The sequence below is a fragment of the Myotis brandtii genome, unplaced genomic scaffold (genome assembly GCF_000412655.1).
Source record: "Myotis brandtii unplaced genomic scaffold, ASM41265v1 scaffold129, whole genome shotgun sequence".
Taxonomy (NCBI): Eukaryota; Metazoa; Chordata; class Mammalia; order Chiroptera; family Vespertilionidae; genus Myotis; species Myotis brandtii.
The window spans coordinates 218,092-241,223 of NW_005354551.1; the positions used below are offsets into that span (position 1 = coordinate 218,092).

The window sequence follows — 23,132 nt, forward strand, 5'->3', positions numbered from 1 at the left end:
CATCTACACAATGGAATACTATGCTGCTATAAAAAAGAAGGAACTTTTACCATTTGCAACAGCATGGATGGAACTGGAGAGCATTATGCTAAGTGAAATAAGCCAGTCGGAGAAAGATAAATATCACATGATCTCACTCATATGTGGGATATAATGATCAGCATAATTTGATGAACAAGAATAGATTGATCTAGAGAGAAATGGTAGGGGGCGGGGTTAGAGAGCAACTAAAGGACTTGTATGCATGCATATTAGCATAACCAATGGACACAGACACTGGGGCGATGGGGGCTTGCCCTGGGTGGAAATGACTGGGTGGGGGGCGGGGGGGGGACAAGTGGGGAAAAAGGAGACATATGTAAAACTTTAGACAATTTAAAAAAAAGTTGCTAATTATTCAGGCCTTGAGTAGAGGAAACAGTATCCGCAAGAAATCTAAAATGTAGGCTTATGCCATAGAGGTGTAACATCCAAATGTACACCCTGCATCCTACAGAAATTGTGAGCAGAGAAATTAACATAAAAGCTGGTCTTTGACATGCATCAGAAAAAACCCCAGAATACTTTCATAACCCTAGGTATAGACTCACACAGGGAAAAAGGAAAATATAGAAAAGAGCTCACTGTTACAAACCATATGAGGAAACATGAATGTGAAAGGTAAATCTATAAAAGCTAACAGTAGAAAATGTCAGAGGGTATCTTTGAAGCAAGGGTAGAAAAACTTTTTAAACTAAAAGCCAAAAAAAAAGGTAGAAGAAAAAAGGTTAAAGGATAAATTTGACTATATTGATATTAAAGGTTTCTGTCAAAGAACACTGTAGACATAAATAAACAAATGGACAAATGGTAGAACTAGGAGATAATATTTGCAAAGTTTAAAGGCAACAAAAAATCAAATCTAGAATATTTAAGAAGTTTCTGTAAATCTTAGGGAAAAAATTGAAATCCAAGTGGAGATGGGAAATGGGCAAATTATATAGCTACACAAGTCAGAGAAGGAGAAGCTTATTTAATTGATAACAACTATAGTAGCAGACGTTGTTACAACAGCATCTAACATTTATTTTGATGAGGCAGATGCTGTAATTATCCCCTTTTACTAATGGGGAGCCTAAGGCCAAAAGAGGTTGAGTAATTTCTCCAAGGTCTCACAGTAACGTGTGGTGGAACATGGATTTGCAACCAGGGCACCACTGGTGGGTTTACAAATTGATACAGTTGTCCCGGAAAAAAAAAATTATGGTAATATTTAGTAAAATTTTCTGTGCATATATCCCTTATGACCCAGTAACTCTAGCTATATATCCTAGAAAAATTCTCACATAAGGAAACATAGCCAGAAAGATCACTGGGGTATTGTCTGTGGTAGCAGGGACAGGAGAGGCAATTTAGATGTCCATCACTAAAAGAATGTAAGTGTCTATGATGTATACTATGGAATATAGTACATTACAAAGAACCACCAAGTAGTTATTCAGACCAAAACATGGATAGATCTTAAATAACCAGTGTTGAGTAAAAATGTAAGAACCAGAATGAGATCTAGAGCATGACACCATTTACGTAAGTCAAAAATACATAATCAAAACAATACTATATGGTACATAAAGTGACATATATAGCCAAAGACATTTTATCAAATATACATAAGAGTGGGTGCTCTGGGGGGAGGAAAATGGGAATAGGGGTTAATGAAAATCAAACACAAGGTGCCTTGCCCAGATTGATATAGGAGGCTCTCTGTATCGTCCCAAAATGGCAAAAATAAAAGTAAAAAGTCACATGGGGAAATGAATCACCAAAAAGGAAAGTCAGTAAATGCAGGAAATAACACAAATAGCATTCCCAAGAACTGGAAACCATAAAAATTATAGAATATTATGGAAAATCCTAAACTTGTTTCATTTTAATAAGCAGGTAGAATAAAGGAAGGCCATATGAAACAAGATAATATCAAAAAAGAATAGACAAATGTGAAAAAGAACTTTTAGGAATAAAAAATTAAGTCACCAAAATTCATCCATTGATGAATTACATAGATTAGTTATAACTAAAGAGAAAATTAATGATTAGGAAGAGAAGTCTGAGAAAATTACTTGGAAGGTGGCAGATTAAAGAAACAGAAATATGAAAGAGAGGCTAAAAGACATGGAAGATAGAATAAGAAGGATGCACATGCATCTAATAGGTGTTCCAGATGGAGGCAATGGCAAACATGTGGGAAAAGCAATTTGAAGATACAATTTCTGAGAATTTTCCAAAATTAAAGACAGACATGAGTCTTCAGAATAAAAAGTTCAAAATAACACAGGGAAAAAATTATAATAAATCCAAGAGAAAAAGATATTACTTATAAGAGAATGACAACTGGACTAATACAGACTTCTCGTTAATAAAAACAAATGTCAGAAGAAAATGGAGTAAGTTTTCAAATATTAAGGAAAATAACAATCAATCAAGTATCTATAACCAGTTTGATATAACATCATCTTTAGACAAAGATAGAAGACTCACTGACTGTCATTAAAAGAATTACCAAAGGAAGGAAATGGAATCAGAAAGAAGGGATACAATGTAAAAGAAAAACAAAAGCAAGTAGCAAGCAAAGAAATTGTTAAATATATCCAGTAGAAAAGTTAAAATCACAGACTGATAACACCAAATGTTGGTGAGCATGGGAGTGACTAGAACTCTCATACATTGCTGGTGGAGTATAAAATGGTACAACCACTTGGGAGAACAGTGTGGAGGTTTCTTATAGTAAAAAATGAACTACTGATAAGGCAACAACATGGACAAATTTTTAAAATATTAAGTCAAAGGAAAACACAAAAGAATACAAACCACATGACTTAATTTAGAGGTAACAGAAATACAGGCAAAACTGATCTATAGTGATAAAAATCAGATAGTGTTTGTGGAGGCTTTTGGGGTAGTGTGGGGAAGGGAACTGAACAGAAAGACACACAAAGGAACGTTCTGGGGAAATGAAAATGTTCTACATCGTATTTTGGATGGTCATTAAAGTGTAGATTATTTGTCAAAACTGTTAAAATAGAAAACTTAAGCTCATTGGACTGCATGTTAATTATATCTCAATAAAAAAGAAATTAAGAAATGTGTTGGTATACCTAAAATGCACTGACTGTTTAAAAATGGGCATGGGAAGGGGAGGTTAAAAACAATGTAGAATAATGATAACCACAGTACCTACCACTTATTAAATGCTTACTATGTGCCAGGCACTATTTATATTGACTTGTTTAATCCTTTTAACAATTCCACGAAGTAGGTACTCTTATTATCCCCATTTTATAGATAAGAGAGGTTACACTTACCCAGAGTTACACAGCTAGGTCAAGGTCCACACTCAGGCAGTCTGGTTCTGGTCTGAAGTTAAAAATCAACAACACAGAAGACAAAAGAAGGGAGACTAGAGTTAAAATGTTCCAAAGTCAAGAGGATGACAAAAACAATGACTAACTTTAACCTTTGTTAAGTGATGTATGTTAACAGGTAAGAGCAAAGGGAACAGAAGCGAAATATTTGCAAACAAGAGGTATAAAAGGGAATCAAGAAAAATGTGATTGATCCAATAGCAATTGAAAAAAGAAAGTGTAATAAATAAAAAAACAACTTAAGATGGTAGAAATAATTCCAAATGTATTAGTAATTACAATTTTTAAAAAGGCAGGTTAAACTTTCTTGTTAAAAGGCAGAGAGAGCCCTGGTTGGTATAGCTCAGTTGGTTGGAGTGTCATCCCATGCACCAAAAGATACTGGGTTTGATTCCTGGTCAGGGCACGTGAAGGAAGCAACCAATTGATCTCTCTTTCTCTCTCTCTCTCTCTCTCTCTCTCTCTCTCTCTCTCTCCCCCTCCCTCTGTCTCTCTTAGCAACCAATTGATCTCTCGATATCTCTCTCTCTCTCTCTCTCTCTCTCTCTCTCTCTCTCTCTCTCGGCACGTGCAGGAAGCAACCAATTGATGTTTCTCTCTCTCAAAAAATTAAAAGGCAGAGAGATTCTCTGTTTGGATTTTTAAAAAGGGGGTGGGGGAGCACCTAGCTATATGTTGCTTTTAAAATAATGAAATGTGGGTGTTTTTACATGTAAAAAGTGTTTAGCACATGATAAATACTACATGTGTTAGCTGTTATTATTATTACCAAGAGAAACTGTGAATCATTCTCATTAAATAGTTTTTTTTAAAATATATTTTCATTGATTTCAGAGAGGAAGGAAGAGGGAGAGATAGAAACATCCATGATGAGAGAGAATCATGGATCGGCTGCCTCCTGCAAGTCCCCCACTGGGGATCGAGTCCACAACCCGGGCATGTGCCCTTGACCAGAATCAAACCTGGGACCTTTCAGTTCACAGGCCAACGCTCTATCCACTGAGCCAAACTTGAAGCTAGCCATCTGACATGACAGCTGAAGTATCTATCTGTAAATAAACAATTAAACTATATAATCTTTGTAGACCGCTTCCAGGTACATACTACTGTTATTAAGGGATACACTAGTGATTTGGGGCTGCTGAAATATACTATAAAGGCTAAGTTATATTTTGCTGATCTCACAACTAAAATGTAAAAGCCTCTGACATATTTTAGTAAGTTTACCCCTAAATCCCTTTGCAAAGATGTTAAATGGAGGAGAGAGAATCTAGCATAAATAGAATGTCACAAAAGTGTGTTTTTCAGAGTTAAGAAACTATAGTGTAAACACTGCATGTTGGAAATCTCTAAGGGAATCCTGTAGATTCTCATATAGAGGCAACCTAAATCATGTTATTAAGCACTTCCTGAAATTGCTAATCTTGGGAAAATTGTCAAAGGTCCTGGGGGGAAAACACTTAAACAACAAAAGAGCACCAGAATGATGAATGTTCCTCAAAGGAACAATATTAAAGCCTCAAGAAAAGACTATACTGATATAGAATAAAGATACACTGAAAAAACTTAATTGGTTGAACCAAGTGCTGCATAATGACCCGAAACACAAATGAGACTTCAGCATACTAGTAAAGTGAAACGAGGCCAGCTTTCTAAAGAAAGCACATATATATTTTATCTATCTATCTATCTATCTATCTATCTATCATCTATCTATTCATTTACAATTTTATTCTGCCTTCTTCCAAAAACGAATTGGAAGTTTGAAAATTCTTTAAGTTACAAAGAAACAACAGTCACAGGAGAAAAAACACACAAAACACAAAAGTAGCAACTAAGTCATAGTTGGTAGAAACTATAGAATCCCTTTAATGAACATAGAGGAATACAGAAACTTACAGTTTCGATCTGTATTGCTTAGTTTAATAAAACAGATGTTCTGAAATCCACAATTGCTGGCAATATCCTTAGCAAAGCACACAAACAAAGGCCCTCACTGCCACTACCCAAGAGTAAGAGACTTTTCTGTGCCTCAGGAACTGGACCTGCTACTCCTGCATTCACTGTACTTATTTTCCCCTAAGTCAACCAGTAATTTATGGGTCAATTGCCTACTATTTACTCAGCACATTGCTAGGTGCTGTGTGGGAGCCAAGTGAAATAAAACAAGATCCCTGTCCACAGGGAGTTTGTAATCAAGTTGACCCAACACTGAAATGATCAAAGAACAGAACTCTTAAAAGACTCAATCCACAGGAGACAAGAAGAGGGAAAGAAAGAGGAGGGGAAAACAGATTGATCCCAGTGAGTGGCAAGGAAAGGGAAAGGGAAAGGGATGGAGCAGGTAAGTGCAAGTTAGGTACAATTTCAACAGGCAAGGGTGAACAGGTAAAGAACTACAGACTGAGGGAGAACCATGACCAGTTCCAGAAGAGAACACTTGGCACATCTGCTGAAAATAATGTCTGTGCACAGGCAACAGGCACTGAAAGGTATCTGATAAGCAGGTGCCATTATGATTATGGACACTGGGCTGGCTAGGGTGGGTCTCCAGGACGAAGTGTGGAGGACAAGGCTGACTAGATTGGGGAGACCAGAAAATGAGCAGAGGAACTTACATCTACTTGAGGGAGAAGCTTCTGAAATAAAAACAACAGTGACAGGTAGGATGGACTAATGAGGAAAAGTGAGCAGCAATGCGAAGGAACAATAGGCATCCTATAAATATTATCTACAACTGGACAACTGGAGTTCCATGGAGCAGAGGCTGGGCCCAACTACGCTGGATTTCTGTATCCCAATATCCTATATAATAAAAGGCCAAAATATAAATCGACCAAAAGGTGGAACGACTGGTGGCTCTGACACGCACTGACCACCAGGGGGCAGACGCTCAATGCAGGAGCTGCCCCCTGGTGGTTAGTGTGCTCCCACAGCGGGAGTGCCGCTCAGCCAGAAGCCCTGAGCCGGGCTCATGGCTGACGAGTGCAGCAGCAGTGGTGGGAGCCTCTCCTGCCTCCTCGGCAGCACTAAGGATGTCTGACTGCCGGCTTAGGCCCGCTCCCTGTCAGTTGGACATCCCCCGGGGGCTCCTGGACTGTGAGAGGGTGCAGGCTGGTCTGAGGGACGCCTCCCCACCCCGCTGCAAGAATTTCATGCACCGGGCCTCTAGTTCAATGATAAAAGCCATTCTAATACTTGATCAGGGGTCCTCTGTTCTGGTTCCCTAACAATTCTGTACTCTCCTTGCAGAACATCTATCTCAGGGCCTAAGACATTTCTCTTATGGTCTGGTTTGATGCTACCTCACCTGCTTAGAGCATTTTTTCCCCTTACTGTTGCTATTGATAATCCCTATCTCCTGAATAAAAATTTTTCTTTCCTTGATGCCTGGTCTCTGATGGAAGGGACCTTGCTGAGCCCTATTCACTGCTTTCAGCAAACAGTTCATTACTTTATCTATCACGCACTCTTGTCATATGACCAAATGACCTTAGTGCAATCTCTTCCTTTTTTAAGGAAGGAAACGGAGGTCCTGAGAGACAGAGTTGCTCTTTGATCTGAGTCAGCTTTAACCCCGTGGCTGTTTAGTATCTCACAAACAACCAGAATCAGGTGAAATAACAGGCACTCTCAACGTAATTAGAGCAAAGATCACACATTCTGAGACAAGAAATGGGGCATTTGCTCCACACAAAAAGATGACTTAAAATGTAAGGTATCTAAGGAATCAGTTAAGTTAAAAGAGAACCACTAGCAATTATTTCTGAGAACGCAAGGAGGATTGGTGAGGTTAGAAAAGGGTGACTGTAGCTTTTAGCGGGCCCAGATTTCTCAAGTTCAAAAGCAGCTATCATTTGGTCTCTTATCTTACACTGACAGCCTGAAAGGCAGCAATTTATAGTGTAAGGGATGAAGATTTTTGTATCTGACACTCTTGGGTTTATGGTAGTATCTTTTCATATGTATCATCATGGTTATTTCTAATGTTATCATCACTACCATCATCGTTCCATCCCAAATGCTGGTCTACTCCTGTTCCAGTCCCTAAGATTTGCAGCAACACCTGACCGACCTGTGTGCTTTCCTAAGTACCTCCTGGTCACTGGGGAATCCAGGTAGCCAGCACAGCTCTGAAGAACTCAGCACTCAAAATTCTAAAGCAGCTGAATCAGGCATAAAACACCCCGTTGGGGATTTGGGATGCTGTCTACTGAGCTCTATGGCAGAAATCAAGTAAGGATGATGCTACAATAATAATACCTTGCTTATATACTGGGATTTGTGCCTCATCATCCCATTTATCCTCGAAGACTAAAGCTCAGAGATGCCAAATGCCTTATTATGGGCCACAGAGTTAATAAAGGGCAAAAAAGAGCCCAAGTCTCAATTCTCAAGCCATGATTCTTTCTTTTGTAATGCGAAAGCCTCACTGAATGCCAAGGCTTAGCTACCACTTCTGCAGATAATTCTCCCTTCCAAGAGCTCAAATGCCACTAAGAAGTATAGCTGTCAACTCTTGGTCACTTAACAAGTATACTTACAGTCTCGCGCTGAGGGAACTGCCCCACTGGCTCAAGAGACTATATTGTTCTCAATTACCAATTCATGTCTCACAACAAATTAGTCTTAATGACATTTTGCTCTCTCTTCATATTTTACCAAATTATACTAGATTAATCATCAAATAACCACTAATAAGAGCTACTAATAATTAAGTGCCTTGTTATGTTTATAAGAACTTTTTTTAAAAATATATTTTATTGATTTTTTACAGAGAGGAAGGGAGAGGAGAGGGATAGAGAGTTAGAAACATCAACCAGCTGCTTCCTGCACACCTCCTACTGGGGATGTGCCCGCAACCAAGGTACATGCCCTTGACCGGAATCGAACCTGGGACCCTTCAGTCCGCAGGCCAATGCTCTATCCACTGAGCCAAACCGGTTAGGACTATAAGAGCTTTTTACATGTTACCTCCTTTAATACTAACAACCTGGCAAGAAAGTCAAATCCAATTTAAAACAAGTACTGATAGTGAAGAAGTTAAGGAACAGGCCCAAGATCACATAGCAAATCAGTAGACAGGAACTGAGATTTTAATCCAGCAGACCTGATCTTAAAGCTCATGCCCTCTGTCCACTAGAACAGTTTCTCAAGCTTTCATGTGGGTAAGAATCATGGGGGATCTTGCCAAGGAAAGATTCTGATCCAGAAGTTCTGGGTGGGGCCTGAGTTCTGCATTTCTAATAAGCTCCAGGTGATACGAACGCTGTGGGTTCAAAGAATCCTCTCTGAGTCACAAAGGACATGACATTCTCTCTTCCCAAATCTGTTTTTCGAATCTAATTATTATGCTTTAAGCAACCCTTCACCTCTAAAAAGTAACAAATCATCCTCAAAGCCTTTTTTCCCATCTGCCCTTGGCTCCAGCCTGAAAAAACAAACTCCAGAATAGCTCTGGGAATAAAACATATAAAATACAGAAGATTCCAATAACCAGGCCTTAGTGACTAGCTCTATGGCCTGGCACCAACCCGAACTCCTTTAAAATGCATTTCAGCAACCTGGTCCTCCAGGACTAGCTCAGCTTCCCTGGTTGCTGCCCAAGTAACTCGAGGTCAAATTGCTCCCGATCTCGAGTTAAGTGGTCCACTGAGCCTGGTCAAGCCTTGTAAGGGCCTAAGATGGTACAGCCATTCAATAAACGTATGCTAAAATGAATACAGTAAAGAGATCTTGGTTCATGACATTATATATGATCTACTGTGACATATCCTTCCTAGTCACTGTGCCACCAGTCTTCCCCCACAGAATCAGACAATTCTACTTATCCTCCATAGCCTCCTACTCAGATCCCCTGAAAATGGTACTAAATAGCATTTCAAGGCCTATATTCTCTTTCCTAGTATCAAGTCTAAAATTAAGGATCAATATTATGTGCTGCCTTGACATTTGGTAAAATCAGGAGAGCCTCAAAGGGCTTAATCACAAATTCCACTACCTGCTCTGCTCCCATGGATGAGGTCCTATAGCCAAATAACCTTTCTTATAAAGGGACCAGGTACAGTTCCTGTTTATCCTTGAGCAGTGGGATTTAGTTCCCTGCCAGCCCCAATTTTTCAAATAAACTACTCACATCCTCTGGCAGGAGCCAGAGGGCACTCAATCCTCTTTATGTTACAAAGCCTGCCTCCCACAGCCCCTGGTCCCACTGCTCCTGAATACAGTCACACCCCAGCACGGCCGGCTGTGCTCTCCTCTGGGTCCAAATGTAGATGCTTATAAACTGCTGTTAATCTTATCTGTCCAGTGTCCTGTGTTGTAGGTTTAGCCATAACCCTAGGATAAGAATCCCTCCCTTGTCACTGGGATGAAATGGAGGTCATTAAAACATCTTTTTTGCCCAACCCACCAGTTTCTAGTCTTTTCACATCTTTGGATCTCTTCAATGCCTTTGACAGGACCTCAACTACTCTGATGCTAATGATGTCCAGCACTGTGTTAATCACAGTCTATACACTTTCTCATTTACTTCCCCGACCCTCCCTATGAGGTAGAATACCATCATTATCTTTAATTTTCAGGTGAGGAAACTATGACCAACAAGGTTATGCAACTTGCCCAAGACTCACAGCTAATGAAGTTGGGCAGAGCTCAGATGCAGATCTGCCTGGCTCTTAATGACTACCTTAGTCTTGATAGGCTCTCCGAGCTCACTGCTGTCATTCCTCAAGGCCTCTCACAGACAAACATGTACTGCGGGATGCTGACAGGAGCACCTGCATTTGAGGCACCTTGTTTCTTCTGCCGGTCTCTGCTGAAAGATGGATGGAGATGTGTATCTGGCAAACAGTGCTGCTGGAACAGGCCAGCTGACTGGCTAAGTGCCAAGAGTCTTCCCTCGATGGCTTGGACTTAAGGTCTGGTTTGCTTGTCAACCTTGTGGATATAAAAACCCCATCCTGTAGAAGTCTCACAGTTAATTGGACTTGGGGAGGTTAGATAACACTGTCTAAATTCGTAAGAGAAGAACTATAAATCAAAAAGTCAATTTATTAGTTCATTTACTAGTGAAATATGCCTACTCTTAGCAGTTATCTGTAAAAAAAAATTAAGCAGTGAGGTCAAGCATCATCAGAAAGCCTTTTAAGAATCACAGAAGAGGCTATATTCAATGGACGCCTGGTGCATCCGTATTTTCCATGGAAGTAGATGCCTGGCCTCCAGGCTGGGCAGATAGAGTCTGAGGGTGAACGCACACTGTACAGGCAGCACCAGCTGCCATTCTATCTTTTCACCTTCATCACTGAGTTTCTGGACTCTTCTGTGGCTCCAGTCTCTCTGTGGAACAGTTGGACTCAGCTTTGTCCTTGAGGTAACCCTGTGCAGGTACCTACTAGCAGTGACCATGTGCTAATTTTTCAGTCTCTCTGAGAATGTCAGGAGTGCCCTCCTGTTGCTCCCGCCCACGGGCTTTTCTGTTGGTGCTCCAAACATCTATCTATAGCAGATCAGAACTCCTCCTTCAGGAGTCTAAGCCCAATGAAGCTTTCAACTCACTTCAAACTTATCCGCCTTCTAACTTCCATCTGGGTCATCTACCTTACACTGGCTATCCCACACACTGTGTGATCTTGGGAAAATTACTTAACCTGGGTGGGGCACAGTTTCCTCCTCTACAAAATAGGACTCATAATAGTACCTCTCTCATTGAGTTGTTAGAAGCTTAAATGAGTCAACACACTTACAGCACCAGCACTAGGGACATACTCAATAAATCAATAAGCTGCTGGTCATCATCATCATCTCCACCATCACCTCACCACAGATTCTCAAAGAGGTAGAGACACAGCAGACTAAGGTCCACTAGAAAGTAACCATTACATTCGACTATTCTTTTTCCAGACTCTCAATTTCGAATGGAATTCTTCTTTTGAGTCATTCTATAAAATACCATCATACAAAACATCAAAGTGCTTGGCATAACAAACAGCTAGTGTCCTCTCATCTTCAGACAAATTCAGAGAAACGAGCAATTTAAAATGGAAGGAGACTTTGAGAGACTTATCTGCCTTTGCTCTGCCGTTCTGGGCATGCTGCTCTGATCCAATAGTTCATCCAAGATGACTCTCAACAGGCCAAACTGCAAATCTCCCAAGCAACACATTCATCTAATGAGTGACTGGGGACAGTGACTGCATTGCATCTAGGGTGACTCTTGCATCCTGCATCAAGAGCCTCAACAAGCAATCATCACTTCAGTGCTCTCACATCCAACCTCTTAGGTGTTAATGAAGACCTGTGGCTTTGTCACTGGTACCAACAGACATTTTGCTCTGACCTGAAAATGTGGATGAGTCCTGAGTTCTCACCAACTTGATTATGAGAATACACTTTTCTTCAACAAGGAATAAATCTGGACCAACACAATGCCAAATTCTAAGTTGAGAGATACTAGTCTAACATGAACATCAAAGCACTCAGGCAAATAAAGGAGACCACGCCAAGCCTTGGGACCCCAGAGGCTGTGTGCTTACAGTAAAGGTTTGCAGCATAGGCTCTAAATCAGTGGTTCTCAACCTTCCTAATGCTGCGACCCTTTAATACAGTTCCTCATGTTGTGGTGTCCCTCAATTTCATTTTTACAAATTGAACATAATTAAAGCATAGTGATTAATCACAAAAACAATATGTAATTATATATGTGTTTTCCGATGGTCTTAGGCGACCCCTGTGAAAGGGTCGTTCGACTCCCGAAGAGGTTGCGACCCACAGGTTGAGAACCACTGTTCTAGACAGACAGCCAGGGAGTGAAGTGCAGCTCTGCCCCCTAACTACCTAAATAACTTTAGATAAGTTGCTTAACCCTCTAGGCCTCAGTTTCCTCATATGTAAAATGGGGATAATAGTTATCTCATGGGGTAGTTACAAGAAATAATATACTACTATATGTAAATGAGTTAATATACATAAAGGACATTTCCCGTAACATTTTAAACATTCACTAAATGTTAAAAGGAATAATAAAAATACACCTGCCAAAATGTTTTTACTAGAGGCCCGGTGCACGAAATTCATGCACTGGGGAGGGAGGAATCCCCCAGCCTGGCCTGTGCCCTCTCACAGTGCAGGAGCCCCACGATCAAGCGCCCCAAAGAGGTAGGCCACGCCCACCCATCCGGGGCTCCTTGATGGATTGCCACAAAGAGGTAGGCCGGAGCCAGGGGTCCCACCTCCATGCCGCGTGGAGCCATGGGACCCCTGGCGTCGCCAGGCGGAGGCGCTGGGACCCACCTCCGCGCCGCGCACATGCAGCATCAAGTCCCTGCCCACCTGCGCATGCCTTGCTGTGCACGCAGCCCCCCTCACCCGTGTGCACCCACTGCGCACGCAGCCTCCTGGTGATGGATTGTGATGGTGTGAGGGCGTGATGACCCTTTGCATATTAGCTCTTTATTATATATAGGATATTTCTTAGGTTAGATGGTCAGTTTACTTTTTAAAAATCACTCTGCCTCATCATTTTATGTTATCTATGTATCTTCTATATATGGCAAATATTACAAAAATTCTTTAAATGAAAAGAATTTTCTAGACAATCACATTACTAGTTTCATACAGCTGGTCTGGGATGGGAGTCAGCTCGGAAAGAGAGAATGAAGAGCGTTAGGCCTCTTATAGCACAGATCTCTGGGCTATCATCAGAAATTTCATTCAAAGCCTTAAACTCACTGAAAATTAGGAGGAGATACAAAGAACTTCTGAAATCACCTGGTCCAATGCCCACATTTTGTAGATGAGAAACTGTTGAGAAGTAAAGTATTTTTAAGACATTTGAGTTAACTAGTGACAGAAATGAGGCCGATCTTATTACCCCTGTCTGAGCTATATATTCTAAGTGGAAAGTAATGAGGAAGACATTTTGGAAAGGGAAAGAGATAGACACAGTTTGGAAGGGTTAAGGAAGTGACCTAACAATATGTAGCCAACGTTTACCAAAATTTATTATATCCCAGGCACCATGCCAAGAACTTTGCGTGGGTGGCCTTATATAATTTTTGCAAAACCTGTGAGGCAGTTACTATTATTAACTTCACTTTCAACTGGGAAAGTGGAGGCCTAGAGAGATGAAATGACTCGCCTCAAATCACAAAGCCAGGGAGTGGTAGAGTCAGTAAAATGAACCCACATTGTCTGACTCTGGAGCTGGAACCTTTCCCACTCACTGTACCTTGCCCAACCTTGAGAATTTAAAGAGCAGTTAAGCTCTTGATCCTAGAGTCTTTCTCCTACTTTTTTGGTAACTTCTTTGTTCAGAAGCACTGCAAAGATAAAAGAAGTGATATTTAAGTAAGAGCAGATGACATTATTTAGCATTTACTTATTCTGTGCAACACGAGGCACCAGACACACATTTCTCAAGCCCGGGACTTGTCCCAGGCCACAAAGCTGGACTATGAAGCCCATGCAGCCCCAGCATGACTCCAAGGCCATTTCCCAGCCTCATCAGTGGACAGTGTGTCCAGGTCTTTCTTTACCAGGTTCAGCCAAGTGCCCTTACCTGTGGTTTGACCCTGCACAGAGAAGAAATTCAGCATAATCTCTGCTCTCGGGGAGCATATGGCACAGCTGAGAAGAGACCACCTTCGGCTTAAAATCCTTCCTTTCTTACACCTCAGTAGTTAAGTAGCAGAAGCACTGAAGAAAATGAACCCCCAGCTCCCTGTATTACTGTCCTACTCCACTACTCAGATCAGCTGACCTTCGGTACCTCTGTGTTCATTTCACAGATGAACTCCATTCTCCTCTCTTCCTAGTGCTGTAAGCTTCTTCTTTTGTCTTTGAAGAAATGAGAATTATTTTCATCTCTATCTTTCTCTCATCCATCACCAGGGAGTATAACAAGAGGGTTAACTTAAGGAGCTAATAAAAAATGTAAAAGGCATAACTTCTTTATTGTTTTTAACTTTGAGAAAGAGCCTATGGATTCTATAGTATTTGCTCAAAAATGTTCAAAGGAAGACCTGGAACATTTCACTCTCAAAAATTTGCTGCCCGGGAAGAAAATCCAGAACTCCAGGGGCCAATTAGTCTGCTGTTTTGGACTCTGACCTTGGAAAGTCTCCCTGTGGATTGAATCTGACTGGAACTGAGGGCAGCTGACAGCAGAGTGGTGTCTGGGTGGTCAAATTTAATGACTGCCAGGCCTTTAGAGCAACATTTAAAAGTTATAGTACCACACCAATGTCAGGGCTAAATGTATAAGAGCAATAAGTTTCGCTGTTAAACTTACAAGTTCCTATTATGTTCCTGACATCATGCTAAGAGCTGGGCACTCAAAACAGAGGCAGTCTTTTAAACACCAACTTATCAAATTGCACTAATAAAACTAGACAAAGAGAAGGCAAAGTGTGAGCAGAGCACACAAGAGGAGTAATGACCAGAGGGCTTACTGTTTGCAAATGGCAAAAGTGAGGGAGTATCTGTGATATGCATTAGGAGGGACTAATAAAATAACACCAGCTTGAATTTGGAATAGTGGCTCTCGGCTGTCTTCCTTCTGCTTTTTCCTAGCCAGTTGGAGTTAAAATTTTGAAAAACAATCTTAATAAGGAGCTAAAAACAGTTAGCTTCTAAAGCTGATTTTAGCTTTGTAACCTTTGAGTTATTTAACCTTTCAAAACCTGCTTTCTCAAGTGTAAAATGCAGTGAACATGTATATGGGAGTTCACAATGCTATTCTCACTTTTGTATGTTTGAAATTTCCAGTTTTAAAATCTGGATAATAGTACCTATTGCTTAGATGCTGTAAGGATTAAAAGAAATAATTATGTAAAAACACCTCGTACAGTGCCTGGCACTTTGTAGGTGTTCAATAAATGGTAACTGTTATTACCAATACACTACTTTTTAAAGTTCTGGGGTGGGGATAAAGAGAACAAAATACTATTAACAGCTGCAGAGTGCAGACTTATAGATCTTGTGTACCATTCCGGTGCATGGAATGGTATGCAATAAGTTTGGAGTATGTGGATGTATGCAACTTCTCTGAGACGTTTTAGAAGGAATCTTAAGAATTTTTAAAAAATTAAGAATGAAAGTCTAACAAACTGAACAAGAAGCATACAAATTTTATATAAGGAAAACATAAAGCACTCCTGAAAAATCATAAAAGTAACCCTGAGCAAGTGGAAAGACAGGATAGAACAACTCAATATCATAAAGATGTCTGTTTTCCCTAAGCTGACTCATAAATTTAACATGATCTCAATAAAAATGCCATCAAGTTGTCTCCTCCTGAAATTAGACAAAGTAATTATGAAGTTCATATTGCAGAATAAACAAGCAAAAACAGCCAAGAAAACCCTGAAAAAGAGAAATATGAAAAAATTGGCCCTTCCAGACAGTAAAATAAATTAAAAGGCTCTAAAATTATGATGCTTTTGTGATTGCATATGAACTAGCAAATCAGTGGAACAAAATGGAAAATCCAGTAAGAAATCCAAATGCATACAAGAGTTTTATATCCAAGAAAGACTGCATCTAAAATCAGTGGAGAAAAGGTAAGAACTTGAAGTAGTGTTGGGATGCCTGGCTGGCCAATGGGAAAAAGACAAAATTGATCCTTTCTCAAACTAAATGCCAAAAGTTCTAGATGGATCAGAGTCTTCTAGTACATATGTACTAGAAGAAAACATTAATAATTCCTCATAAATTAAGAGTGGGGCAAACTTCCTTACTCCGACTCAAAATCTAAATCAGCAATTTTCAACTGGTGTGCCACAAGAATTTTAAAACATGCAATAACTGACTATTTAGTCAGGGGCACTAACCTCTTTTCCCTTAGGTTGTCAAACAAAAGAAAACACAACAGACAACACAACAATAGCCATGTGGTGTGAATGAATCAAAATTATACCTTTTTTTTGTCCAATTGGCAAAAACTATTTTTTTTTTTGGTGTGCTGCAGAATTTTAGTAAATTTTAGTAATCAGTTTATGTGTGCCATGAGATGAAAAAATTTTAAAAGTGCTGGTCTAAAGCAGTACATACACTGTAAGGCTGATAAATATGACTATAAAAGATATAAAACTTTTGTACAGCAATAAAACAGGCAAAGTCAGGCAGATGACAAATTGGAAAAAAAAAATCTTGCAACTTATACCACAGTCATTGGGCGATATCCTATATCTCAAGAAAGGAGAAAACAAATTTAAACTACACTGATATATTATTTCTTACCTAATAGATTGACAAAAGCCCAAAACTGAATGCAAGATTCAAGAGGGAAAAAGAGGGGTCAGGTATGAAATAAAAACTTTGGTGAATGCACCTTGTTATATAATTTTGACTTTGAAATGGTTTACACAGTTAAAAACATGCAAATGGTTTACACAGTTAAAAACAAAATTAGCATTGGTCAGTAGCTCAATGGTTAGAATGCCTGCAGTGCACTGAAGGGTCTCAGGTTCAAGTCTGGTCAGGGCCTGGGTTGTGGGTTCACTCCCTGTCCCTGGTTGGGGAGCATGCGGGAAGCAACCAATCGATGTATCTCTCTCTCTCTCTCAACCCCTCTCTCTCCTTTCCACACTCTTTCTGAAAAGCAATGGAAAAAAAGATCCTCCGGTGAGAATTAACAAAAACAACAAAAATTAGGCTTTTAAAGCAATTTTTAAAGTTTCAAACAAATGAACCTGTTTATTAAGCTGGTGGCATAGCCACACAGAGAAAATAATTACAAGTGCCTGTAGCACAGATTTGACTATACATCCCAAGTAGCATATAGTCTAAGGACAAAGAAACCACACAGAATAAGACAACATTCAGTAATCTAGTGGTCAGTGTGGCTAACAGCATCACCGGCCGGGTTAATAACATGGCCAGGAAATCAGCAGCCTCAAAGCCCAGAGCGTGGCCCAGAGGCTGAAGTTCTGTGACCCACTGAATGTTTACTACAGCTTAAGTAGATGAGTGACAGGGGAGTTAAGAGTGTGCTGAGATGAGGCTTGAGACTGGCCTAGCCAGAGAGCTCGAGGCCAGCAGACGCCAAGCCAAGGAAATGCACTATCCTAAGGGCAGACAACCATCCTGGAGTCTCAAGCATGGGAGTGACATGTTCAGATTTGTGCTTTATAAAGATCACTGACAAACAGTGAACAAAGCATATTGAAGAACAGAGCTGGAAGCCAGCTGAGCAGCTAGAAGGCTGTTGCACTAACCCAGGACAAGAGATTCTAGTAGCTTTAACCAGAAGAGAAAGGGGGCATCCAACAGGCGTCCAGTCGATATACATGTGTGCTCTTTGTGAGTGGGGAGTGGAAGGAGGGTGGCGGCTTCAGAGAAGGGCAAGGGCGTGGGAGGACTCCCAGGTTTCTGCCTTGGGCAACTCTGTGGTGCCATTGACTGAGACTAGTAACTGAAGGGAAGTAGCAGGTGGGAGGAAAATGGCAAGTTCCCTGCTGCCTGAGCCCCTGACATCCTATTTCAGTTAGTGGGACAGGAGCTGAAGGGGTCAAGAAGGAAGATCCAACCGTCACGCTACAGCCTAGAAAGCTGAGAATCAGAGAAGAAACTAGTTAACCCACTAGTTTAACTCTTACAATATTTTCTGCAAGTCAGAAATAGTCACATTCTGTTCACTTTTGTTTTTATATTTAAAAAGTCAAGTAACCAATTTTTGGAACCTCAGCAGCTATTACTTAATCCTGTATTTCTAATCTCCCTCATCCTTCTTGGGCCCTTTCCTTCATAAAAGATTCCCTATTATTTGTCCCAAGAACCAGACGCTAGGACGTATAGCAGAGGCCACTCATCCAAATACCTCCAAAGGTCAGGCAGATGTAAAATCTGATATTTAAATGTAAGCGACTAATTGTTAAATACTATATGGACCAAACTCTGGCCTACAAAAGATTTCTATTGAGGTGGCATTTTTACAAAATAGCCTAAGATAAAGATTTAAAAGATATTTCCTTCCTCTTATTTCCCTTCCAATACTAATAAAGCCAGAAATTACATCTATATATTGACTTTCCCAGGATCTTAGTATTAGAGAAGCTCTGAGTAAAGTTGTTTTCAAAAGAAAACTCTTTACTTTCACAAGTACAGAGGGACTCCAGGACAAATGCAGGCAGGCATCCTCTCCTCCTTACTCCTCTATCTCTGCCTCCCGGATTCTATCCCTCTCCTCCTCCCCATTTCCCTCCTAACCCTCATCTCCTAACTGTGAAGAACTGAATCCATCGGTAAGAAGTTGATGCCCAGAGCCAAACAATTAGGCTGCTACTGCTCTTCCTTTCACTTGTCTGAAGAAACAAATTCGGTATCTGCTAACAAGGTTGCCAAGACAATACATGTATGTCCCCATTTCACCAGTCTCATGTAAAATAAGGACAAACAAGGATCTATAAGGGATTTCTGAAGCACCTCATTGGGTAAACATCTCTATTACAAAGACCATTCAACTATGCTTGACTGCTTTAGGCAGGAAACAAGGCTGGAAAGATAATTTCAAAACTCTGAGATCAAGGCCATACAACTGTAGAAAGTAACTGTTTCCAGGGGGAGTCTCATCACGACTTTCATTTGGTGATGTGACATTTCATTGTTGGCTCTGCACCCTTTGAGGGGTCAAGGACTGAGATCTGATTAATGTAATGGGCTCTCTCCCCAGAAAAACAACATTCACACAAACTTGCAGGCAAATTCAAAGGGTTCATGGATCCCTTGCAGCTGGGCCATCCACACCAGATTAATGATCCTTGCTATAGCACATTTACTTCATCTAAGGAAATGAAATACTTGATGTCATGATTTTGAGGACTTGACAGCATGATCTGGAGGATAACAACATTAGGGAAGTGTAAGGTAAATTAGCTTTCTTTCCTTTCCCTTCTCTCCCTTGAGGCCTGCAGGAGTCTCAAAACTGCATACTCTCTGCAAATAAAACACTGCATACCCTGCATGATCTTTAAAAAGTGACAATCTCACCTTGAATTTAAAAGATCTTATTATTTAATTTTTCCTCTCTGTGGTTATAGCTTGCTTTTTCCACATTATCAAGATGATGACTTTAGAAGGCAGGCTATTGGAGATCCAGAAACCATATATCCCAATCCAATGCCCTTGTAAAAATCAAAGCGCTCACTCTCTGGAAGAGCTGAAAGGGGCTGAGGGGTCGCCGCCTGCCCCCAGGGCGCTGGCACAGGCAGAACTTCAGAAAGGTAATGTAAATACTCAGTATGAGGCAACAGGGCATACCAATTTGTTTTTCAATCTATTTTATTTCCGTTCAAAGCCTCGTTGCAGACAGATAGTCCAAGAAAACAAGCCACATTTTAGTTATCCTCAGTCTTCCTCAATCTCCTAAAGCGGCTGAGCGTTGTCAGAGTGTGGCTCTTTTTCCTGCGCTGCCTGTCTGTAATGATGCTTTGAACCGAAATAAAATAGATTGAAAAACACATCAGTATGCCCTGGCTCTCCCTGCAGTTTTATATTATCCTTCAAAGCCAGCGTTACCACCTACTCTTTACTGGAACCCAACAGACCCAAATCACAGAGTGAAACTGCAATACTTTAAATGTGAAGGTCCCACCCAACCCCAAAATAGCCATTTAATTCGGGGCTTGTTGTTTAACACTGCATTAACATGCCACTCTCTGTCCGGTTCCGTGCTCCATTTGCTGGGCTGGATTATATCTTCTGATGACAAGTGCCATCTGGTTACTGGATACAGTTTAAAGCAAACCTTGACATTGCTGATCTTATATGGTTTACTCGATTTATTACTGTCTCTGTAATTTTCCGTGTTCATGAGCCCAAACATCATATTATTTTTACCTATTTAAAAAGTCCCCTAAACGTATTTAAAGCAGGGCATTAAAAATAGTGCAACATTATTTTGAAAACTTTTAGAGGAAACCCAAATCATTTGCAAACAAATTTTGAAATGACCTCCAACTAGAGTCTGAAGCCTGTCATTTTGTTAGCATGCCTCTTTCATGTGTGCAATGGAGGAACAAACAGTTTCGAGCTTAAAACACTAAAATGATGAAAAATGCTCTAAATAGACATTTGTATAATTAGGTTGAAAAAAATTACATCCCAGTTGGAAAAGTTCAACTCTTAAGAGAAACATTAAGAAAAAATAAGATTTGTTCCTCTTCCCCCAAAAGACAGAAACACATACACACCCCCCTTCAATTTTGTCTATAACATTCTTCTGGATTTTTGTAATTATTTACCATTTTACATAAGTTTCCATTTGGGGCCAAACTTCATTAGTTTCCTCTGATTGGAATTTGGCAACATATATAACAACAAGAAAACTCAGAACCTATTTTTACATGTTCTCTAACTGAATCCACACAATAACTCTTTAAGGAGGTACCATTATCCACATTTGGCAGATCAGACAACTAATCTGTAACTGGCCCACTGGCATGCAGCTCTATCAGCAGCAAAGCTATGTTCAGGGCCAGGGACTCCAGACATGTCTGAGAACCACAGCACAATCACTCATTTCTTTCCGTTCTGCAGCACCCCAAGTTCTTGTCAGCTCATAGGCTTTAAACCTGCTGAAAAGTTCTGCCTTCCCACTTCTCTCCCTTTTCCCTTCTCGCTGGACTGGATCCTTGTCACTCAACAAGTTTCAGCTTAAACTTTTCCAAGGCCCTCTTGGTAAAACCTTGTCACTCAACAGGTTTCAGCTTAAACTTTTCCAAGGCCCTCTTGGTAAAAAGGATCTCTCAGGTTAGCACTGCTTTGTTTCCTTTTAGCAGTTGCCTCAATTTGGAATAATTTTGTTATTTCTTCACTGTCTCAGACACTGTTTTAGGTCCATCTTGCTTACTCTGGTATTCACAGGGTCTAGCACAATGGTGTCTGGTACAAAGCAGGCACTCAAATGTTTGCTCAATGAACAGCCTGAATTTGTTTATTTAATGTTTACCAGATGACTGCTTGTGGGCACTGGCTAGCAGCTGATACAAAAGACTGCCCTTGAGGACCTCCCACATTGGTGGAAAAGATGGACTAATACAGGGTGGTGAGTGTAATCAGTTCAGGTTCAGATCCCAGTCCCTTACGCATTAACTATGTAACCTTGTAAATCTCTTCTGAGTCTCAGTGTCTTTATCTTTAAAATGGTAGTATTAATACTACCTATGTCATAATGTTGGTGTAAAGATTAAAAGATAATCCATGCAAATCAAGCACATAGTGTAAAGCAAGCTCAAAGAGCTCTGGGCAACACAGGAATTAATATTAACTACGCATTTGTCATTATGATGCTCTGACAGCTGTATTTGAAATTATCTTTGTTTACTTGTGTACCATTTGTCCAAGCCCCTATATAATTTAAATTCTGTGGAAGGACAAAGTTCACATTGATCCTTTCACCGCTGTATTTCCAAGGATTTGGATCATCCCTAGTACATAGTAGGTGGTCAACAAATACGAATGATTTATGAATGCATGCATGCAAACATAACATTCTGAAATCATTTGTTAAATTAGTGATGAATATGCCAGGATTGCGGGCTCGATCTCTGGTGTGGGATGTGCAGGAGGCAGTAGATCAATGATTCTCTCTCATCATTGATGTGTCTATGTCTCTTTCCCTCTCCCTTCCTCTCTGAAATCAATAAAAATGTATTAAATAAATAAATAAATAAATAAATTAGTGATGAATAGCTAGGTTTGGGAACTACTGCCATATATGAAAGGCATCTAAACTAGAAAGTGGAGTGTGGCAGAAGTTTGAAGATTTAGCCAAGTACAGAGATATTTCACTTTGGGGTTGTAATTAAATCTACATAAACCACACAAAAGATTTGGATACAATTCCAAGGGGGAAACCAATGCCCCAGATGGAGAGAGTTGAAAGAAGAAATTCTGAGCAGTATGGCATGGCTCACCAGGCAGGGGGCTTCCAGGCATGACCTATACAACCTGAGATCTAGGACCACCTTAAACAGCTCAACCACTCAGAAACTAAGATTCCTCCTCGTAAGTGGAAACATGGACACTTGCTTATAAAGTGTCGTTAGCACAAAAATGCTGTGTATGAATGTAAATAAACCACCTGACTTCTGGTAGGAGCTGGGTGGATGGTATTATTGTTATTTAAAGTAGGGGAAACAATTCCCACTCTGAATAATACAACATTAAGACCAGAAGAGAGAATGGAAGTCATAGTGTTTTGTCAAACAGCTCTAGGTGCAAGGGACGGTGTAGGGAGTTTCTCATGAGGTGTGAAGTGACCCGAGAAATCGATGGACAACATGGACCCAGTCTGTTTGTGTCTAGGTTAGGAGTCCAGGGTAGGGGTCTAGGGTAGGGGTCGGCATTCCTTCTGTGAAGGGCCAGACAGCTATCCTCCGCTTTGTGGGCCAAGATCGATGTCATGCAACATGGGACTCTCCCAGCTCCGCTCCTGCAGCAGGAAAGCAGCCATAGACAACACATAAACAATGAACATGGCTGTGTGCCAACGAAACTCCCTTTATGGGCTCCGAAATTTGATTTCATATAACTGTCACAACTCATATGAAATATCCTCTCCCCCGCCCCCCAGCCATTTAAAAATGTAAAATCCATTCTTAGTTTCGGGAGGGGGACCTAGGGGGACGGATTTGGCCCTAGGCCAGATGGCCCGCGCCTGGCGGAGGGGAGGGGGAGGGAAGGGACGGAGAAGCTCGGCAGCGGCAGCGCGAGGCCGCGATCCGCCGA

At 40.6% G+C, this 23,132-nt stretch overlaps 1 protein-coding gene across 2 annotated transcripts in view; it reads right to left on the reverse strand.

Annotated features, from left to right (window-relative positions):
* The window catches only part of ZBTB40 (zinc finger and BTB domain containing 40), a 61,744-nt gene that overhangs the window by 38,074 nt on the left and 538 nt on the right, over positions 1-23,132 (reverse strand). The window contains exon 2 of one of the 2 annotated variants that reach the window (XM_005859667.2): positions 3,342-3,393. The exons of the other annotated variant lie outside the window; for it this stretch is intronic. The gene's annotated coding sequence lies outside the window, so the exon portion shown is untranslated. The remainder of the gene's footprint in view (positions 1-3,341; positions 3,394-23,132) is intronic. 2 annotated transcript variants of the gene reach the window in all.